Raw genomic sequence first — 20,469 nt, 5'->3', positions numbered from 1 at the left:
AAAAGGGATGCCGAACTTAACACTACCTGTTTTCAAACATGTATAGGGAGTGTAATATGTGCATCCGACATAGGCATCCCTGCAGCACCACCTGAGGCATGAGTCCCTATTTTAAGCAATAAAAAGCACTGCTAAGCAAATTTTACCAGTATTGAGCATATTTAAATACAATTGCGCATAACTGCGCACTACGCTAACCAGCGCAACATCAGGCAACGTCAGGCAAAGTTGGGCAATATTGGGCAAAGTTGGGCAATGTTGGGCAAAGATGGGCAAAGTCAAGCAAAGTCAGGTAAACACACTCACACCTGCTTTACTGTTCCTTAACCAGTCAGGTCTGCCCAGCAGGAAAATAAAAAGCAGTGACAGGGCTCGAACTCAGGATACTGTGCACTAGAGTCACAGTACTGAACCACTAAGCCATGACAGCATTTCACTGGCACAGACACAACTTAAGTCACTCACACATACCAGTGGGGGGTCACATACCTAACAGTCACAGCCAGCAGGACAATTGTAGACAAACGCAAACACAAACAAATGCTGTATCATGCCCTCTGAAGAGTCATATGAGTAACCTCTTCCCAGACCTATGCAGACAGATAACAGCAGGCCAGGCAGTGTGATGTGGGTAGGGTAGGCTATGAAGTCACATACTAATATGATTGTAATAGGAAGCTAAGGTCTGTAGTACAGAGGTATGCCTCAAGCCACTACAATAGGCAACAGTACAGACTGAAATGGAGTACCTGACATTGCAGTGCAGGCCTAGCAAATGTATACAAGTGTCAGGTGTACCCCTCATCCTATGTACACCCACAGTAACAATCAGGTGTGCCCCCCCTGGGTAGAAATGTACAAATAATAGCTGTCCCCCCTGTATGTAGAAATGTTGATATGTCTATGCAAATTGACTCATGGAAGCCCTGCAGGCACAGCGTGCTTTCTGTCAATGTACAACACAAAGGTGAGCCCTGAAGTAAAAACTAACTTGATTTTTCACACACATATAGTATATATGTCACACACTTAAACAAATTTAGCAAATGTCAGTCAACAACATACTGAAAGGTCATACAGGGCATGCTCACAAACAAACGAAGCAAATGTCAGTCAACAACATACTGAAAGGTCATACTGGGCATGCTCATACACTTAACAAACGAAGCAAATATCAGTCAACAACATACTGAAAGGTCATACTGGGCATGCTCACACACTTAGGCCATGTCTGTGTACAGCAGTGGACCACACATATCTGGCAGTCGCAGTTCTTACTCCAGACACTTGTCACTATTCACCAAGCCTGCCTTGTGCACACAGTGATATGAAAACAGACCCATATAATATATTGGACCCCTGTCATAATCAAACTATGTACTACAATTACTTAAGTTGTTCAAAGAAAGTAAAAATGCAAAGAAGATCAATAAATCTCCGATCAGTATCATCAAGAAACAATGAGCACTCCTAACATTATCCAAGCCATGTTCTGGCAAAAATATTGCCAAAGAGTCCATAGAGAACCATAAAGCTTTCTTTTGCTATGTCATAAATATCAATGTAAACTCATATATGTTCTGAGTCAGTGCAAAGTGTAAATGAATACATGTACATGACTGACATTGCCAACATCTTGTCAGACAGGTTCATACATATTTACCCCCCTCTCACTGACAAAAGGGCCCATTACCATACCTGGAGATTGTGAAAACCCAGAAATTATATATACAATGGTTAAACAGCTCTATCCAAACCTAAAAACACGGTGTCTATGGGATGACATGGTTTCCCTGGCTGTGTCATATGTAAACTCCAAAACAAACAGACCCTGCACCTGAACAGTCTGTTGAGACTCACCCTCTGTACAGGATATGAAACTGTTGAATGGGTTACAGCAATGTTTGGCACACTCCACAAGTGTTGGTGCACAACAGACCATGGGAGCTGTAGTCTTATAAGCCTAATAAGCCTGATCTGCAAGGTCATGGAGTCCATCATTATTCAACTCATAAACAGAGCTATTGGGAGCCTACAAACACCCAACCCTACCCATTTTTGTTTGGTCAGGAAGTCACCCAGGACATACATCAATGAAATGAGCTCCACACGGCCTACATAGACCTTGAAAAGCCCTTTTCCAACATCCCACACACATGTATACACAAATTCAACAACCTGTGCATAAACACGTATGTCATCTGATGGATTGCCAACTGGGGCATAGATAGATCCCACAAGGAAAGAATTGTGGTCTCCTGTTCAAGCTGTTAACAACTGCTGTCCCCCATGGCTCAGTTCCGGGACCTCTCCTGTCTGGTGTATACTTTTCAGAAATACAGTCAAACACACGAGGGCTATGTTTAGCAAAGTTTGTGGATGACTGCAAAAAGGTTGTCATAATCGATGTTTGGGACAACAGAGACATCCTTAAAAATGGTCTCAGTCAGAGAGATGCGGTGTCAAAATTATGGCCTCGAGCTACAGTCATACAAATACCACATAGGTGCCAACACCCTAAATATGGAGGTAATAATAAGGGATCTATGGACACATGTGGATAGTCATCTCTACTTCCAGAAATACATTCACAAAGTGGTTAGAAAATCATGCTATATGTTCCCACAAATTGCCAAGGTCTTGGCATGTAGGTCAGAGGAGGTTCCCTCTACTCATCAGTCATCACACCCATCAGAGAGTATCACAGCACACTTGCGATGAATCTGACTAAGCACCTTCAGCAGCTGGAAAGACCACTGAAGTACTTCAACAAGAGGATTACTGGCCTCAAACAGTTGCCCCATGCAACAAGACTGAATTTAACTCAATCTGTACTCTGTTGCATACTGTCTACTCAGGTAATCCTTGCACAACAGAGGTCCATGTCCAATACAGAACTGATGTACATGTGCTATCTGAAGTAAACCCAAGCTCACTGTGCCACATATTCTAGGGATATCATCATCACAACAATAAATTGAACACATTGGAGAGATATATTACTAACTCACAGACTTTCCTTGCTTTGGAACAGGCTCCCAACCTACATTAAGCTGAGTCCCTAACTGACAGTCTTCCAGAGGAGCCTTGATGAGTGTATGTGAAACTGAACTGTCACATCATGGATCACTTCATCAACTCTACTACACAGAGGACTAGGGAACTAACCCCATGTGTGGTGATAGCTGCACACTCTGGCCATACTAATATATGCCTTCAGGCAGATAGCCTATTACCTACCTATGTACCTATATATATATATATATATATATATATATATATATATATATATATATATATATATATATGTAGGGGGAACACAGTATAATAAGCAAAAGTAGGATGGGCAGAGATGTGTGTAAGAGGGTGACCATGACAGGGAGCCATCCAGGACTGTCCCACCCAGCACACATCCCAATGGCACAAAAGACATGAGGTGCACATCTCACCCACTGTACATAACAGCCACCAGTATCTGCAAGCAGTACAGTGTATGTGGTCCATGTGCCCACTGTACAACATGACTGTACAATGAAGTACACATCTACTATCTGTAGACATGTACCTGTCACATAGGTTCATAGGTATGTAGTAGACTATCTTCACAAAGGCATATGTTAGCCTAGGCAAGTTGTGCAGCTTTCACCACCCCATCGGGTAGTTTCCCAAGCCCTAGTTCTAATAGTTAGTACCCTAAGCCCCTTTCTAGTGGAGCTGCTGATGTGATGCCTGGCATGAATTGTCTGTTTCCCATCCACTCATCAAGGTTCCTATTGAAGAGTGTCAGCGAGGGGCTCTGTCTGATGTACATTGGGACTATGTTCCACAGTAAGGCAAGTGTCTGGGATGGTACTCTATCCCACCAGCATGATGTATTCATTGTTGTGATGAGGTTCATATCCCTGGAGTGTGTAGTGTGACTCAATTTTGTCATCCATAGATGGAGCATGTTCAACACTTATGTGTTGGTCAAGGCTCTGTATGTTAGGCAGTGTGTGCCTCTGAGTAGATGGTATGGAACGGAGAGCAGATTTAGTTTTACCAGATGTGTTGCATAACACAACTGTTTGAGGCCAGTAATCCTCTTGGTGAGGTACCTCTGTGGTCCCTACAGCTGCTGGATATGCTTAGTTGAGTACATCCAAAATGGTGCATTGTACTCAATGATGGGTCTGATGACTTAAGAGTAGAGGGCCACCGCTACTTCTTTTGATCCTGATGCAAACCCTTTGTTGATTAGGTGGACCACATAGGATTTCCCAATCACTTTGGCAACATGGTTGTCAAAGGAAAGATGACTATCTACTTGTGTCCCCAGATCCCTTATTACCTTGTCAATTTTAAGGGGGTAACACCTATGTGGTAGTTTGTGGGTACTTTGTTTTCACCAAAGGGGATTACTATGCATTCTTTCACATTGAACTTGAGGCCATGATTCTGACACCACACATCTGTCTCATATAGTCCCTTCTGGAGAATATTTGTGTCATCCAGGGAATCTATTATGGCAAACACGTTACAGTTCCCAGCAAACGTAGTCAACCACAACCCTCCTGTGTTGGCATGTACTTTTGAGAAGTCTATACCAAACAGGAAGGACCCCAGGACTGAACCGTGGGGGACACCAGTTGTTACTGGTGTAGAGTCTGACATGTAGCCAGCAACTCTTAATTTGTGGGATCTATCTGTGAGCCAGTTTACAATCCATCTTGTGATGTATGGATTCATGCCCAGGTTGGTGAGTTCATCTATGATACCTGACTGGGGAATGGTGTCAAAGGCCTTAGTGAGGTATAGATAGGCTGTGTGGAGCTCATTTCAATCATCTGTAGCCTGGGTAACTGTCACAAAGAAATCCACCCAGTTCAGGAGGTGTGATCTGCATTTGACGAATCCAAACTGGGTGTGCTCAACTGTGTGAAGGTTCCCAATGTCTTTATTGTTGACTTCCATTATGATTGGCTCCATTGCCTTGCAGATCAGACTCGTCAGATTCATAGAGCGTGAATGCCAAGGGTCTTTTGTGGCCCCACCCCTGTGGAATGTGAAGAACATTGCTGTGCAATATTCTATGGGTACATATCCTGTAAAGAGTATGTAGAGAGAGGTGTAGGTATCCTTGATGAATATGGATACATCCCCACCCTATGTGCTATGATTCAGGTTCTGATGCTGGAAGGTATGGAATGAGTAGCATCCTGGTAGTGCTGGTGTGCTCTCTGGAGCCTTGAACTAGGTTTCTGTTCCTGCACAGATATCAATATTCTTCTTACTGAGAAGTGCCTCGAGTGTGTGCATCTAGAGGCTGAGACTCCTGGCAATGAGTAGCATTTAGCTCACTTTGTGGTTATTTGTGTTGGTTACGGGATTTGGTTTGTCCTGAGTGACCAGTGTTCCACACCTGAAGTCAATGCCTCATTGGTCCGATCTGACCATAAGCTAATTACCCTACATATCCACATTCTGACCCCACCCCCCATTAAGGAAACCATGTTAAAAAATATCTCCAAAGACAACTTCATGATTCTTAAGACAGAAGTGGTGAACTTCAGGACACCCATGCAGATGGACAATACAGTTACGACTACTGAATCCTACACAATTGCACTTTATAAGCACTTACATGAGTGCATAGATTGTGCTGTCCAAAACAGAACCAAGGCACTATCCACCAAGAAAAGGAAGCTAATCTGATGGTCCCCTGCCATAAACAAACTGCACAAGAGAAGGAAGAAACTGTTGCAAAAAAGGGTAAAACCCATGAGTGGAGGAGCTCCCTGGTCAGCCTCAGTAAGAAGTTGCGATCCCTGATAAAATCCTCCAAAGCTAGTTACCAAAACAAAATTGCCACTGATTCTAAAGGCAACCACAAAGCATTCTATAGCTATGTCATGAATCACAACGGCAACTCTCAGATCTGCTGTGAGTTACAGCACAATGGCACTAAATATACAGACCCAACTGATATTGCCAACATCCTGGCAGATAGGATCAGTCCTAACTTTACCCCCCTCTCACCCATGAAAGAGCCCATCTCTATACCGGAAGAATGCAAAGATGCTGTAATCACAGCTGCGCAGGTAAAAACCACTCTCCAAAGCGTGGAACACAGCATCCATGGTACCAGATAATATCCCAGGCTGTGTTCTACATGAACTACAGAACGAACTGGCACCACATCTAAGTACCATGTTCAATCATAGCCTCACCTCAGGCTTCGTGCCTGCTGAATGGCACACAGTGAAGGTTATCCCACTACACAAGGGGGCAGCCACCATGGACCCCATGAACTAGTGCCCCATTAGCCTGATGAGCCTGGTCTGCAGGGCCATGGAACATATCATCATGGAACTTATAAACAAAGACATTGGTAATCTCTTAACTCTGAACCACAACCATTTCAGGTTTGTAAAAGGTAGATCACATCTCCTAAACCTGCTAGACTTCTTCGAAGCAGTCACCAAAGCCGTAGACAAGGGTAAGGTGGTTCACACAGCCTGTGTAGATCTTGACAAGGCTTTCTACACCATTCCCCACTCTGGAATTATAGATAAACTCACTAAACTAGGTATAAATCCCTATGTCACAAGATGGGTTGCCATCTGGCTCACTGACAGAACCCACACTGTGAAAGTAGCAGACTCCAAGTCTGACTTCAGACCAGTGACAAGTGGAGTACCACAGGGTTCAGTCCTGTATCCTGTCCTGTTTGGTATCTACTTCCCTGAAGTACAGGCTAACACAGAAGGTCTTTGGCTAATGAAGTTCCCAGATGACTGCAAACTAGGAGCCATAATTGAAACTACTAATGATGTGGACATCCTACAAAAGGGCCTCAGTGAGACAGATGCGTGGTGTCAAAGCCATGGCCTCAAGCTCAATGCCAAAAAGTGCATTGTCATCCCCTTTTCTAAAATCTCTGTACCCATGAACTACAACATAGGTGGTAGTATACTTAACACTGAAAGTGTGATAAGAGACCTTGGGACACAGGTGGTCAGTAGACTCTCTTTGATAATCGCATCGCCACAGTAGTCAGGAAATCCTTCTACGTGGCACACCTCATCACAAAAGGTTTTGCATGCAGAAAAAAAGATGTCATTGCTCCCCTCTACTCATCACTCATTAGATCCATTATAGAGTACAAGACCCCTTTTGGTATGTACCTCAGAAGACATCTACAACAACTGGAAAGCCCGCAGAAATACCTCACAAAGAGGATTAGCGGCCTCAAATACATGTCCTACAGAGACCGTTTCAAAACACTCCAGCTTTACTCTGTTGCATATCACCTACTCAGAGGTGATCTCTGTCTAACATACATAGCTATGTCAAACACAGAGCTGTTGGACATGCTCCACTTAAAGAATTCCCAATCTCTCCGAGCTTTGGCCCCAAACCCAGACTGAAATACAAAAGGAGGGCGTGTATCCATTTTCATAAAGGATACCCACACCTCCAGGTTAGTGGCACAACACGAGGCCTCGGAGACCATCCAAGTGCAACTAACAGTGGGCAAAGCTGCTTATCAGATCGTAGCCTGCTACAGCTCACCTACCTTGTCTCCGGACCCTCACTCAGCATTCCTGAGAACACTGGAAAATATAAAGGTCCTACCAAACACCGTGATATTAGGAGATTTCAACTACCCAAACATTGACTGGGAGAATTACTCAAGTTCAAACTCCTTTGCCCAATGCTTCCTAGAGTTTATAAACTCAAACGCACTGGAACAGCTGGTCACTATGCCCACTAGAGGTGACAGCATACTGGACCTGATCATCACCAACATGGGGGATCAGTGTTCCACACCAGAGGTAACCCCCTCACTGGTAAGATCAGATCATAAATGAATCACACTGGACATCCACATCCCGACCCTACCCCCAGTCAAGGAAACCACTGTGAAAAACATTTCAAAAGCAAACTTCACACTTCTCAAGACCGAAGTGCAAAGTTTCAAAGCCCCCTTGCTACAGGATAATGTTATCCAATCTTCACAATCCTTTACAAATGCATTATATGAGCATCTACAGGGATGCATGGATCGAGCCATCCCGAGTAAAACCAAGACTCACTCCTCCAAAAAGAGGAAACCAGTCTGGTGGTCCCCGGCCATAAATAAGCTATACAATGGAAGGAGGAAACTACTACATGATAGAGCAAAATCCCAAAAAGGAAAGGCATCACTGATCATTATTAGCAAGAAACTACGATCGCTCATAAAATCATCCAAGGCCAGTTGCTAAAGAAAAATTGCCAAGGAATCTAAAGATAACCACAAAGCCTTCTTTAGCTATATCAAACATTTAGGTGGCAACTCTCAGATATGCTTTGAGTTACTGCAAAATGGCAAAAAATACACTGAACTAACTGACATTGCCAACATCCTGGCAGACAAGATTAATGCAAACTTCACCCCCCTCACCCCCAAAAGGGCATGTGTCCATCCCAGAAGAATGCAGAGCCCCAGACATCATGGACATGCAGGTAAAAACAGCCCTCTCCAAAGCTAAGAACACTGCATCAATGGGACCGGATGGTGTCCCAGGCTGCGTCTTACATGAGCTCCGAAAGGAACTAAACCCTCACCTAAATTCACTGTTCAGACTCAGCCTTACCACAGGCTATGTACCCAAAGAATGGCATACAGCAACAGTCATCCCACTCCACAAAGGTGGTGCCACAACAGAACCTGGGAACTATCGCCCTATAAGCCTGACCAGCCTGGTCTGCAAAGCTATGGAGCGAATTATCATGGAACTTATAAGCAGAGACATTGTGAACCTCCAGACACTGGACCCTACCCAATTCGGCTTTGTTAGAGGCAGATCCTGCCTCCTAAATATAGTTGACTTCTTTGAAACAGTTACCAAGGCCACAGATGAAGGAAAGGTAGTCCACACAGCCTACCTGGACCTCACTAAGGCCTTCAACACCATTCCCCACTCTGGCATCATAGACAAGCTTACCATCTTGAACATTAACACCTATATCATGAGATGGGTGGCCAGCTGGCTCACAGATAGAACACATATGGTCAGAGTTGCGCATGCCATGTCCGACTCTAAACCAGTCACAAGTGGCATCACACAGGTCTCGGTCCTGGGACCCCTCCTGTTCAGTATATACTTCTCTGAGGTACAGGCAAGCATGGGAGGACTACGGCTGACCAAGTTCACAGATGACTGCAAACTGGGGACCATAATCAACTCTCTGGCTGATGCAGACATCCTCCAGAAGCGTCTTACAGAGACAGATACATGGTGTCAAAATCATGGCCTCAAACTGAATGCCAAAAAATGCATAGTCATCCCCTTTGGAAAAAACAAAGTGCCCACGAATTACCACATAGGTGGTAATCCAATAGGTACGGAAAATGTAATTAGGGACCTAGGGACCCAAGTAGATAGTAACCTCTCCTTTGATAATCACATTGCCAAAGTGGTTAGATATTCCTTCTATGTAGCCCACCTAATCACGAAAGGGTTCACCTCTAGATCAAGAGAAGTCATTGTGCCCCTCTACTCATCACTAATTAGGCCCATAATCGAGTACAATGCCCCATTTGGTATGTACCTTAATTGGCACATGCAACAGCTGGTAAGACCACAGAAGTACCTCACCAAGAGGATCATGGGCCTCAAAGAGATGCCCTATGCAGCTCGACTAAAGAAACTCCAGCTCTACTTGGTTGCTTACTGCCTGTTCAGAGGTGATCTATGCATGATGTATAAGGCCATGTCTAACCCGGATTAATGGACATGCTCCACCTCAAGAAAAACAAATCTCTTAGAACCACACACTCCAGTGAATTAAACCTCAGCAAAGCAATAAACAGGACATGCTGGAGGGATAGATTCCTGTCCCAGAGACTTCCCTTGCTCTGGAATAGAATCCCAGTTGATGTTAGGCAGAGCCCCTCGTAAGAATCTCTTCAAGAGGAATCTTGACGAGTGGATGGGAAATTGTAAATTTACCCCTGGGATCTCTTCAGTGACCCTGCTAGACAGAGGCCCAGGAAACTAATTTAAAAGGGAGGCGAAAGCCAGATAGCCTAGTACCTACCTATGAACCTATGAACCTACACGCTCTAGGGACCTAAACCTTGTCACCACAATAAACAGAACATGCCGGAGGGATAGATTCCTGTCCCAGAGACTTCACATACTCCAGAATAAACTGCCTAGCTATATCAAACAAAGTTCCTCATTAACACTCTTCAAGAAAAATCTTGATGATTGGATGGGAAATAAGAAATTCACCCTGGGGATCACTTCTGTGTCTCTGCTCAACAGTGGCACAGGAAAATAAATTCCTTGGGTGGCAAAAGCTAGGGTACCTTTTTGGCTGGGCTTGTATAGGCCCCAGGGCCAATAGCCTAGTACCTACCTATGAACCTATGAACCTTTGAGCCTTGCCTAAAAAAGGTAATATGGGGACAGCAAGAGCCTTGGCCAGTATTCAGAAGCATAGGGGCCACAGGTGCAAACCATCTGTAGTGAAGCAACAAGGCTTGTCTATCATGTCATCACAGGTAGACAGAGACTGGATCCCCTTTGAATGACACCAGAAGCTCAGCCAATTGTTGATGTTTATCATCTTTCTGTTATATTGCAGTATCATGTAGGTGAAGGTAAGATGCTACTCAAGGTTTGACCCTGTGTGTGCCAGCATGTGGTGCATCAACCCATATATGATATGGTCATGTCCTATACATACAATACACTCACAATACACCTAGTATGATAAGCCTGCTGAGGTTAGCAAATGTGAAAAAAAACCTTTGTGTAGACTGTCAGCAAGTAATGTCTATATTGCACCCTGTAACCCATATTGCTTGCTGAAGTGTAAAGACGTACTTAGTTTGGATTAAGAACACCGCACTTGCCAACTGTGTGTGTGTGTGTGTGTGTGTGTGTGTGTGTGTGTGTGTGTGTGTGTGTGTGTGTGTGTGTGTGTGTGTGTGTGTGTGTGTGTGTGTGTGTGTGTGTGTGTGTGTGTCTGTCTCTCCCTGGGGAAAGAACAACCTTTTTGGAGACTACACACACCCCTTAAAAGTGGTATACTCATCTTTGTCAAGTCTCATGATGTCACCATCCTACAAATATACCTGTGGAAAATTAAAATCCCAGAAATGTGTATAGTGCGTTGTGTAAACATGTGCTGTTGTAGTATCATAATGTAGTTAGGTAGGGGTTTGAATCCTGCACTTGCCAACTGTGAGTGTGTGTGTGTCCCCTGGGGAGGAGCAACCTTTTTGGAGACTACTCACACACCTTAAAAGTGGTATACTCACCTTTGTCAAGTCTCATGATGTCACCATCCTACAAATATACCTGTGGAAAGATGAAATCCCACTAATGTGTATAGTGCGTCGTGTAAATGCGTACTGCTATAGTGTCATAATGTAGTTAGGTAGGGGTTTGAGTCCTGCATTTGCTGACTGTGTGTGTTTCCCTGAGACTACTCACACCCCTTAACAGTGGTATACTCATCTTTGTCAAGTCTCATGATGTCACCATCCTACAAATATACCTGTGGAAAGGTGACATCCCAGTAATGTGCATAGCGCGTCATGTAAATGCATACTGCTGTAGTATTATAATGTAGTTAGGAAAGAGTTTGAATCTTGCACTTGCTGACTGGTGTGTGTCTGTGTGCTCCAGATGTGTGACACCATTGGCCAATGTGGAGTGGGTTTTGATTTTTCTAGTGTATGACATATCACAATGACAACTGTATGTGCATTACGCATGTAAGGTAGCTGTGGGGCAAATCCATATACATACATGTGACCTCAAGTATTTCATAGGTGGGTACATTGCTTTCTCCATCTGTTATCTTTGCCAGAGCATGCTGGTGCTTTCCAGACTTTAGGTCACTTCTGTATGCTTGTGACAAGCTTAATCACTGCAGTGATCCCTGGGCTATGTCTTCTGTTTCACATCCACTCATCACGGTTTCTATTGAAGAGTGTGAGTGACGGCTTATGCTTGAGGTATATTTGAAACCTGTTCCAAAGCAAGCAAAGTCTGGCAAAGATGACTAATCATTATAGGTGTGCAGCAACCTCTGTGGATCTGCATGCAAACCCTTTATTGCTTATGTGCTCCACAGAGGGATTTCCAAAACCCTTTGGTAATGTGATTATCAAAGGAGAGATGACTTAACACATGGCTCTATGTATACATTAGTACCTGTTATACATTTTGGGGGCTACTACCTATGTGGTACTCTGGGGATACTTTGTTTTCTAAAAGTGGATAACTATGCTTTCTTTGGCTTATAACTTTACAGCATGAGTTTGACACAAGGTATCCGTCTGTATGATACCCTTTTGGAGGATGTGTGTGTCATCTGGAGAATAAAGTATAGCCCACAGTATGCATTGTCATCAAATGTGGGCAGACATATCTCTACTGTGTTTGCTTGTACCTAAGAAAGCTATATACCAAACAGGAGTGGTCCCAGGACTGAGCGCAGGTGAATACCACTTGTTACTGGCATAGAATAGTACATGGAGGCTGCAAATGTTACTGTGTGTCCTACATCTGTGTGTCAGTTGTCAAGCCATCATCTAACAATCGTTTATGGTCAGTCTGTTGAGGTAATGTATAATACCAGTATGCGGGATGGGTATGAATTGCTGGTGAGCTATAGCTTGGCTGTGTTGACCTCCCCTCCCTCACCTATAGCCTTGTTGACTGGCTTGAAGTCTACTAGGTGCAGGAACCATGATCTGGCCTTTAGAGAACCTAAGTGGGTATGGTGCAGTGTTTGCAGGTTCATGATATCTCTGTTAATGAGTTCCATAATGCTGTGCTCCATAGCCTTCCAGATAACATTGGTCTGGCTTATAGGGTGAGAGTTTCCAGGACCTGTTATAGTTCTACCCTTAATCAAATTATTTTAACATTTGCACTGGGTGTGACTAGGGTGGACAGGTTTAAGAATAAGTATATTAAAGGGTCAGGCCAGGTTTGAAGGTTAGTAGACCATGCCGGATAGGCAGTATTAAGTTGGTTTGTACATGTGCTGAGGAGGGATGCAGAGTATATTGTGAAATAGATGCTAAGGATGAAGCCGCCAGGTAACAGGAATAGAGGAATGCCTAAGATGAGGTTTATGGCTGTGATGAGAGAGGACATGCAGGTGGATGGTGTGATAGCTCAAGATGCAGAGGGCAGGATTAAATTATGTACTGTGGTGACCCCTAATGGGAGCATCCAAAAGGAGAAGAAGAAGAAGACATTGTAGCTCAACCCTTGTGGACTGTGAACACCATTACCGTGAGTCATTCCACAAGTATGTAACCTGTATAGAGACTGCATCTGGACAGAGCATTTAGGTGAGTGGTGACTTCATATGTCAGCTTGTGTATGACACAGGCAGGGACACTGTCCAGTACCATTGCCACTGTGGTGTGTACTTTGTTAAAGAGATGTTTTAACTAGAGTGTCTGTGAATCATCAGGTTTTACATTTTTCAGGTCTGGAAATGTGGCCCTTGTGTAATGATAGGGTGGTGAAATCCACATTCAAACAGTCTGACAAGGAATTGGTAATGTCAGTCAGATAAGTGTACTTTGTGACCACTTACATTAACTGTGACCTGATTTGAGATTTCCCCTGTAGATTATGAACAACACTGAAGAAAGCTTTAGTGTTGTCTTTGGAATCCTTGCCATTTTGTATTTTGAAGCTTGCCTTGTATGTTTATTGAGGGATTGTATTTTACCAATGATACTGACCAGAGAGGTTACCCCTTCTTGGTATGTAACTCTTTTTTGGTACAACTTCACACCTTCTATTATATATTTAGTTTATGGCAGGGGTCCATGAGACTAATGCACTTTTACTGTATAAGTGAGAATTTCTTCTGCTTGTGATAGCACGGTCCATGCAACCCTGTAGGTAAACAGTGTGCATTAATAAAGTATTATGCAGCTGGGACAGTGTTAACCTTAGGAATGCAAACCAATGACAGATAGCAACAACAGCATCACCCACAGCACAGTGTCAACCCATGTCATACACACAGATGTGTACTCAAGTTCCAAAATGTGTGTAGTACAATGCATACTGGCCACCAATAGAAAGTATGGAGTGTTAACACTGGCCAATACAGGGCATGTCACCCTGCCCATGTGTCCAATATGCAGGTACATACAGACAGTGCACCTCTACCATGTTCACAAATGTACACCTGCAGACCTGTGCTGCACACACCCTACACTTACTGTCCACTGTACAACACATGCTGACACAACTACATACATCAGCCAAGTGGCACATGGGCAAACAAAACACAATTGGAATAAAGACTGGTGAAAACAATACTGCTAATTACAACTTTAATGCATCATGCCTGCTCAGCTTCAAGGATATCATTAAACTTTACTGCTGACAACATGCTACACATTCAACCATTGCTATACTTTATTAAAGCCATCCTGTGCATCAGCACCATGTTAGCCTGTTCCTGCATCAATGTTACAGATGACAGGAGGTGGCACAGGTTTCATCATATGCACAGGGTGTGTAGTTGGTTTGCCAGAGGTCTACACTGAGTCATACAATCGACATGTGTGTGTGAGTGTGAGTGTGTGTGAGGGCCATGAGTACTGTTATGGGCCAGTGTTGATGTAATGTGTGCAGGTATGTGTTTGCCTAGGTTTCTGGTTTATGTGTGTGTGTCTGCATGCACACATTTCTACCATGTGGCTGCCATATACTGGGATTTGTGAGACATCTACAGACTGTACCTGGCAGGCTTTACAGATCACCATCTCTGGCCATGGATACGGAACCTGTGCCTGGCAGGGGTGCTACAGACAGTATCAGGTACTAATCTAGACTGGGTACTATCCGAAGAGGTTGACATATGTCCACTGGATCCAGGTCCCTGCTGGGACTGACCAGAGCCACGTGCACGTGGTCTTCTAGGACGGTCTATGGACAACCCCCCCAACATTGCTGGGGCTGGTACTGGCACTACGGGAGGGGCTTTGAATTGCTGGATGTCCACGGCGACCTCCAGCTGCTGATGTTGCTGGCATATGTCCACGTCCACGTCTCAACCGTCCCACACTGTTCTGACACATGGACATGACATTGTGGAGGACATCCAATGTCTCACCCCAACGTCTATCAATGACCTCAGTGTAATTACGTATGGCACCTGCTAGGTCACGGATACTGTCATTTACAGAGGTGTTATGAGCCCTCTGTGCCCTTAGTCCCTGTCTGGTGTACCGATCCATTCGTTTCTGTGCCTCCATGACAGCCTGGAACATGCGTGTGGTAGAAAGAAGTGTGGCACATCTGCCAGGGGCATGGTGATCAGCAGTGCTCTGATGAGAACCCCTGGGCATCTGCCTATGTGGAACCGTTCCAGACATCTGGCTATGGCTGCTGTATCCTGATACATGTGCCATATATACCACACTGTCCTGGTCAATGTCAACCATACACTGTCCCTCAGCTAAGGGCAATGGTGATGATGGATGTACAGGCAGTATGACTGTGTGCATGGATGGGGTGGAGACTTGTGTACTGTCAATTGGTGGCCCAACAACAGACCCTGACAAACCTGCCTGTGCCTCAACACACCTATCCTTATGATCACTGCCTGTCTCAGTGACATCAGGTTCCCTGCTGTACCGAACCAGCCCCACCTCGGCACCTGTGAGAAGAAAACAGGAATCACACTTTAAGACCTGAACATGATGTCAGACCACATGCACTCATGCAAACATGCACACATGCGCATATGCACGCATGCACACATGCACACATGTGCACACATGCACATGCACACATGCGCACATGCACACATGCACACATGCGCACATGCGCACATGCACACACACAAAAATACACTCCTCCCTAAAGCAGACACACACAACACCAGCAATCTCAGAACATACACAATAGCAGGTGATGGTGGGGTACAGTATCACAAGCAAAACAGTCATACCACACATGTCAGCATGCAGGACATGTGTTGCTCAACAGCATGCAGTGCATGTGTAGACAGTCCTTGTTACTAACAGTATACATGGCTTTGATGCATATGTTTTGTTATTAGGTGATGGGCCTTCCCCTGGAACACAATGCATGCATGGACACAACATTGCTGTGCAGGTATTCAAAACTCTGTAATGTACTGTGCACCATAACAAACAAGTGTACATACCATGGCTGGATGTGCATCTGTGTGTCAGATAGGTATCCAATGCTGATTACAGCCTCTGTGTCTTTAGCAAATAATTGTAGACACATTATTACCACATGCTTGATGAGTATTCACACAACATCATCAGTGGTGCATGGATAATTGATGGAATACCATTTGGCCACATACCCAACGTACGGTACTTATGGTGAGTGTAGATCATATTGTGGACATGCCAGTGTCATCCATGACATGGCATGCTAAAACACAACTGCATATTTAAACACTACACATACCCAATGTGTGTCATATGACCTAGCCACTCAATAGCATCACAAGACATATATGTGTCAGTTGTGCAAATGGTGATTGGTATGCATATTGTTTAGAGGTGCATATGTGTACACACATGCAACATTAAGGTGTATAGCAAGGTGTATAGCAATAAAAGCTATGTGTAGTACTGTGCTTACAATAACTGGATGGGGTATAGTACCATAGGCCATCATCATGAAGCATCATGTGGTCACTCATGGCTACAAATGTTTCCCAAACCAGCACTACTCATGCTGTACCGGACCTGTACTGCCTTGGATACAGTCACCATTTTGCAACCAGTTGTTACATGAGTTTGTAAGGAGGCCAATAAGGAGCATTCCCTGACATGAATGTGTAGTGTGTTGAAGAGTATTTAAGTGCCCCATGATAGGCCTCTACCCCTCAGGTATATTATGTGTAATGTGTGGCATGAGATTTTGGATACTGGAGTGTGTCTTTACAAAGGGTTTGGGAATCCTTTATGTGTAGCATGTTAAAATGCTCTGTGTATGACATAGATGTGTATGCTATGTGCATGTTGAGTATCAACTGTGCCTATCTAATGGTCACTACAGTCTAGCCACATTTGTTTGAGTTGGTCTGGGTATTGCATGTGTTTGAGGCAGCTAATCACATTAGTGAGATGTGTGTGGTCTTACACGAAACATGCACAGCATGCATTATGGGTAGGTGTGTTACATGTGTACATGGCCTACACCTTAACTATGACATGCACTTTTTATTTACAATAATAAATGTAGAACACACTCACCAGCATCTGTCCGCTGCCTTGATGTCATCCCATGATGTCACCCCAGAGGGACCTACATAGAGATGAGACAGTTTGTCAGTGGCCACAACTGTGGCATTGCTACTGTGTGTTTGTAGTCTTACAGTACAACAACAGTTTACATTCACAGGGCTACAGATTATATTCCAAATGATCAGTATTGCACAACAACAGGCTCCACATCTTTTAACAACACACTCTACATCTCACATATGCATGATCTACCAATCCAGATAACAGTAGTCTACAGATATGCCATGTTACCTGCATGCTCCATGTGTGCTTGCTGGGTGGCTCCAACCTCCGTCATGGTGTATGTCTGCTGCTGTTGTTGTTGGGCAGGTGCCACCAGGCTCAGGAGCAGCTCCTCCACTCTGGTGAGGGGGGGATGGATATTAACACCACCTCCTGTTGCAAGCTGTTGTCTCCGCATGTCAGCAGCACACTGACGGACATGTCTGAGAAGATCACTGCAGTGGTGGTGTGCCTGCTCATATGTCCGGTTATGCAGGCCTACTTCATTTATCCTGCGGAAAACATCTTACCACATTGCAGTACACTCCTGCTGGTCCTGGCTGGTTCATGAGAACATGAGACTGTAGTGCTGAATCATACTGGTAGTAATTATGTCATCTTCAGCACTACTGTAAGTAGGGTTCCTGCAATGTGCCATGATCCCTGGAAGACATAAATACGAAAATATGTCTGAGCAAGTCATATGGCACATTTAACATTATACAGTACAGATATCACTGAACTGCCATATATAGCAACCTATTAGCTAACCGAGAGTGAAACACTAACTGCTACTTATCACTGCTCACCCCACAACTGCTTGGAAGTGCCTGGCTCACTCTCAATCTAATGAACCATGTTGTGCACAGCAACAAAATAAAATCACTATATAAGACTATACAAGAGTACCTGGCACACTATATGCAACACGATGCACCACCTAGCCACAGCAAATATACATCAAGCTGATGTGTAAAGAAATATATCATCCATCACAATGAGTGTAAGGTCCAGTAAATGTATTACTATTATACCACACAACTTGTTAATGGCAAACCCGTGCCCAAAATATGTGCACAATTGGGAATATAGGTTGCATACTGCTGTAGTACACTATGAATGTTGCTAGATACACAGTTATATGTTTTACCACAAATATGTCAAAGGACATGTTACAGACATACCCACACACACATCAGACATAATTACAGGACACAAAGGTATGACAACCCAGATAAGCTTTCAGTGTGTACTATACAGTACTGTGTGTCAGTACTTACACAACCTTAATCTTGAGAAATGTAATCTGTGATGAATAAAGGCACCACGCAAAACAGTGGATGCAAGCAATGTGGACATACACCATAGTTTGCTGTACAGGCCCAGAGCTTCAAGTAGTACTACAGTGCACACATGATTTGGATTCAACACCAGTACCAATCAATAATCATAGATGTAGTGCTTTAGCCTCCAATGACACAACCTAGTTAAAACCAAGGGACTTAATCACACTGTATGCAATAGCACTTTTTCTGCCTAGCAACAGAATACACAGCTTTTGCTAGGATCAAAGCAAGGACCCATAATACCATGACATAAACAGTTTCCCACTAAGCTATCCCACAGATACATATCTTTGACGTATTCACAAACACATTGACCATCACAGTCAGTTAACAGTACAGAGAATCTATTGCAACAAGTAGATGTAGGTGTGTATGAGTATATATAACTATATATATATATATATATATATATATATATATATATAGATATACACACATATACACATCTATTGGTCTACATATACATATATATGTAGGCACATATATATTTCACCTTTCATAGTGAAAATATCAATTATACAAAGGATGTGAGGTGTACAGTAATGTAATAAAATCATACAGTCTTGTGGTAAATGCATTGAAGAAGTTCACAGCGCAGATAACTTTAGCAGGCCTCACTGGCTTCAACATTGCAAACTGAACAAACCACCCACAGTGTTTAACCACCACATGTCATATACCAGCACTATATGCTGTCTTGTTTGTCACACACTAAAACCTACATACAAATATGCGCATACTAACCTTCACCAACATATATATCTCCACCCTTCACAAACAGTTGCAATATGTCCCCTGCTCTATGCACATATACAGATGTGAATATATATGACTCATATATATTTCTCCATATGTGTGTGGCATACACACACAAGGTCCACACTGTTCTGTTGTAAGTCCCTGGACCTCACAGCTGAACTGTTGGGCCTTGCTGCAACACAAACAGGTGTCACATATGAACACACACTAACATTAGGGGGGTATATATGGCTACAAATGCTAGATAAGCATACTAGACTGCTACATCAGTTGGCAATGCTAAGCTACACTTTAATATGACTATCATGCATGTGTTGTTCTGTCACACCCATGTTTATATAATGTCTGCGGTAATCCCCCCAACAGCCATTGGCCACACTACTGTACAGAACACAGATAACATGGATAAGATCTTTGACATTTAATGCTGAGCTACACATTTCACTGGTATGTCCCACTGCCCAGAGGTACACACTGTATTATCCATAGCAGTAGTTAAGCAGAACATCTATGCATAAATAAGTACTGCTGCCACATATGAATGGTTCACATTATGTAGACTATTCTTCAATAACATCTACTACATGCCAGTATATACATACGTGCCACATACCTTGCCTTTGTATGATTTGGTAATATTTATTTTTCTTTTTCCTTTTCTCTGTCTCTCTCTCTCTCTCTCTCTCTCAATGTCTCTCTCTCTGTCAGTCTCTGCAATAGATTGATTGAGTTTGTTGGCAGAGATTGCAGCCTGCTTTTGTAGGTATTTGCACATGAGCATGTGATGGCCTCTGCACCAGTTAGTGGCCACCACTTGCTATTTGCATACAGCCTGCTGTGTAGTAATTGCAGTAATTACTGTCATAACAACCCAGTACTATAAATTGCTAACTCAGGTAGGCATGGCCCTTTCAGCTTTCCAAGATGGGGATCATCCTTGTTTGCTCTGGACATCATTGTTTAAGACAGAAGGTAAGTAGCTCGGGATGTGCAGGATGGGTGTAGGGAATGTCCATAGCTGCCCATTTCTTTAACAGCAACAGCTGTGCATATGGAATAAAT

This window comes from Protopterus annectens, chromosome 10.part0 (genome assembly GCF_019279795.1).
Source record: "Protopterus annectens isolate FY-2018-M chromosome 10.part0, PAN1.0, whole genome shotgun sequence".
In the NCBI taxonomy this organism is placed as follows: Eukaryota; Metazoa; Chordata; order Ceratodontiformes; family Protopteridae; genus Protopterus; species Protopterus annectens.
The sequence above is the reverse complement of the archived record's forward strand: the minus strand, read 5'-3'. Positions refer to the sequence as shown.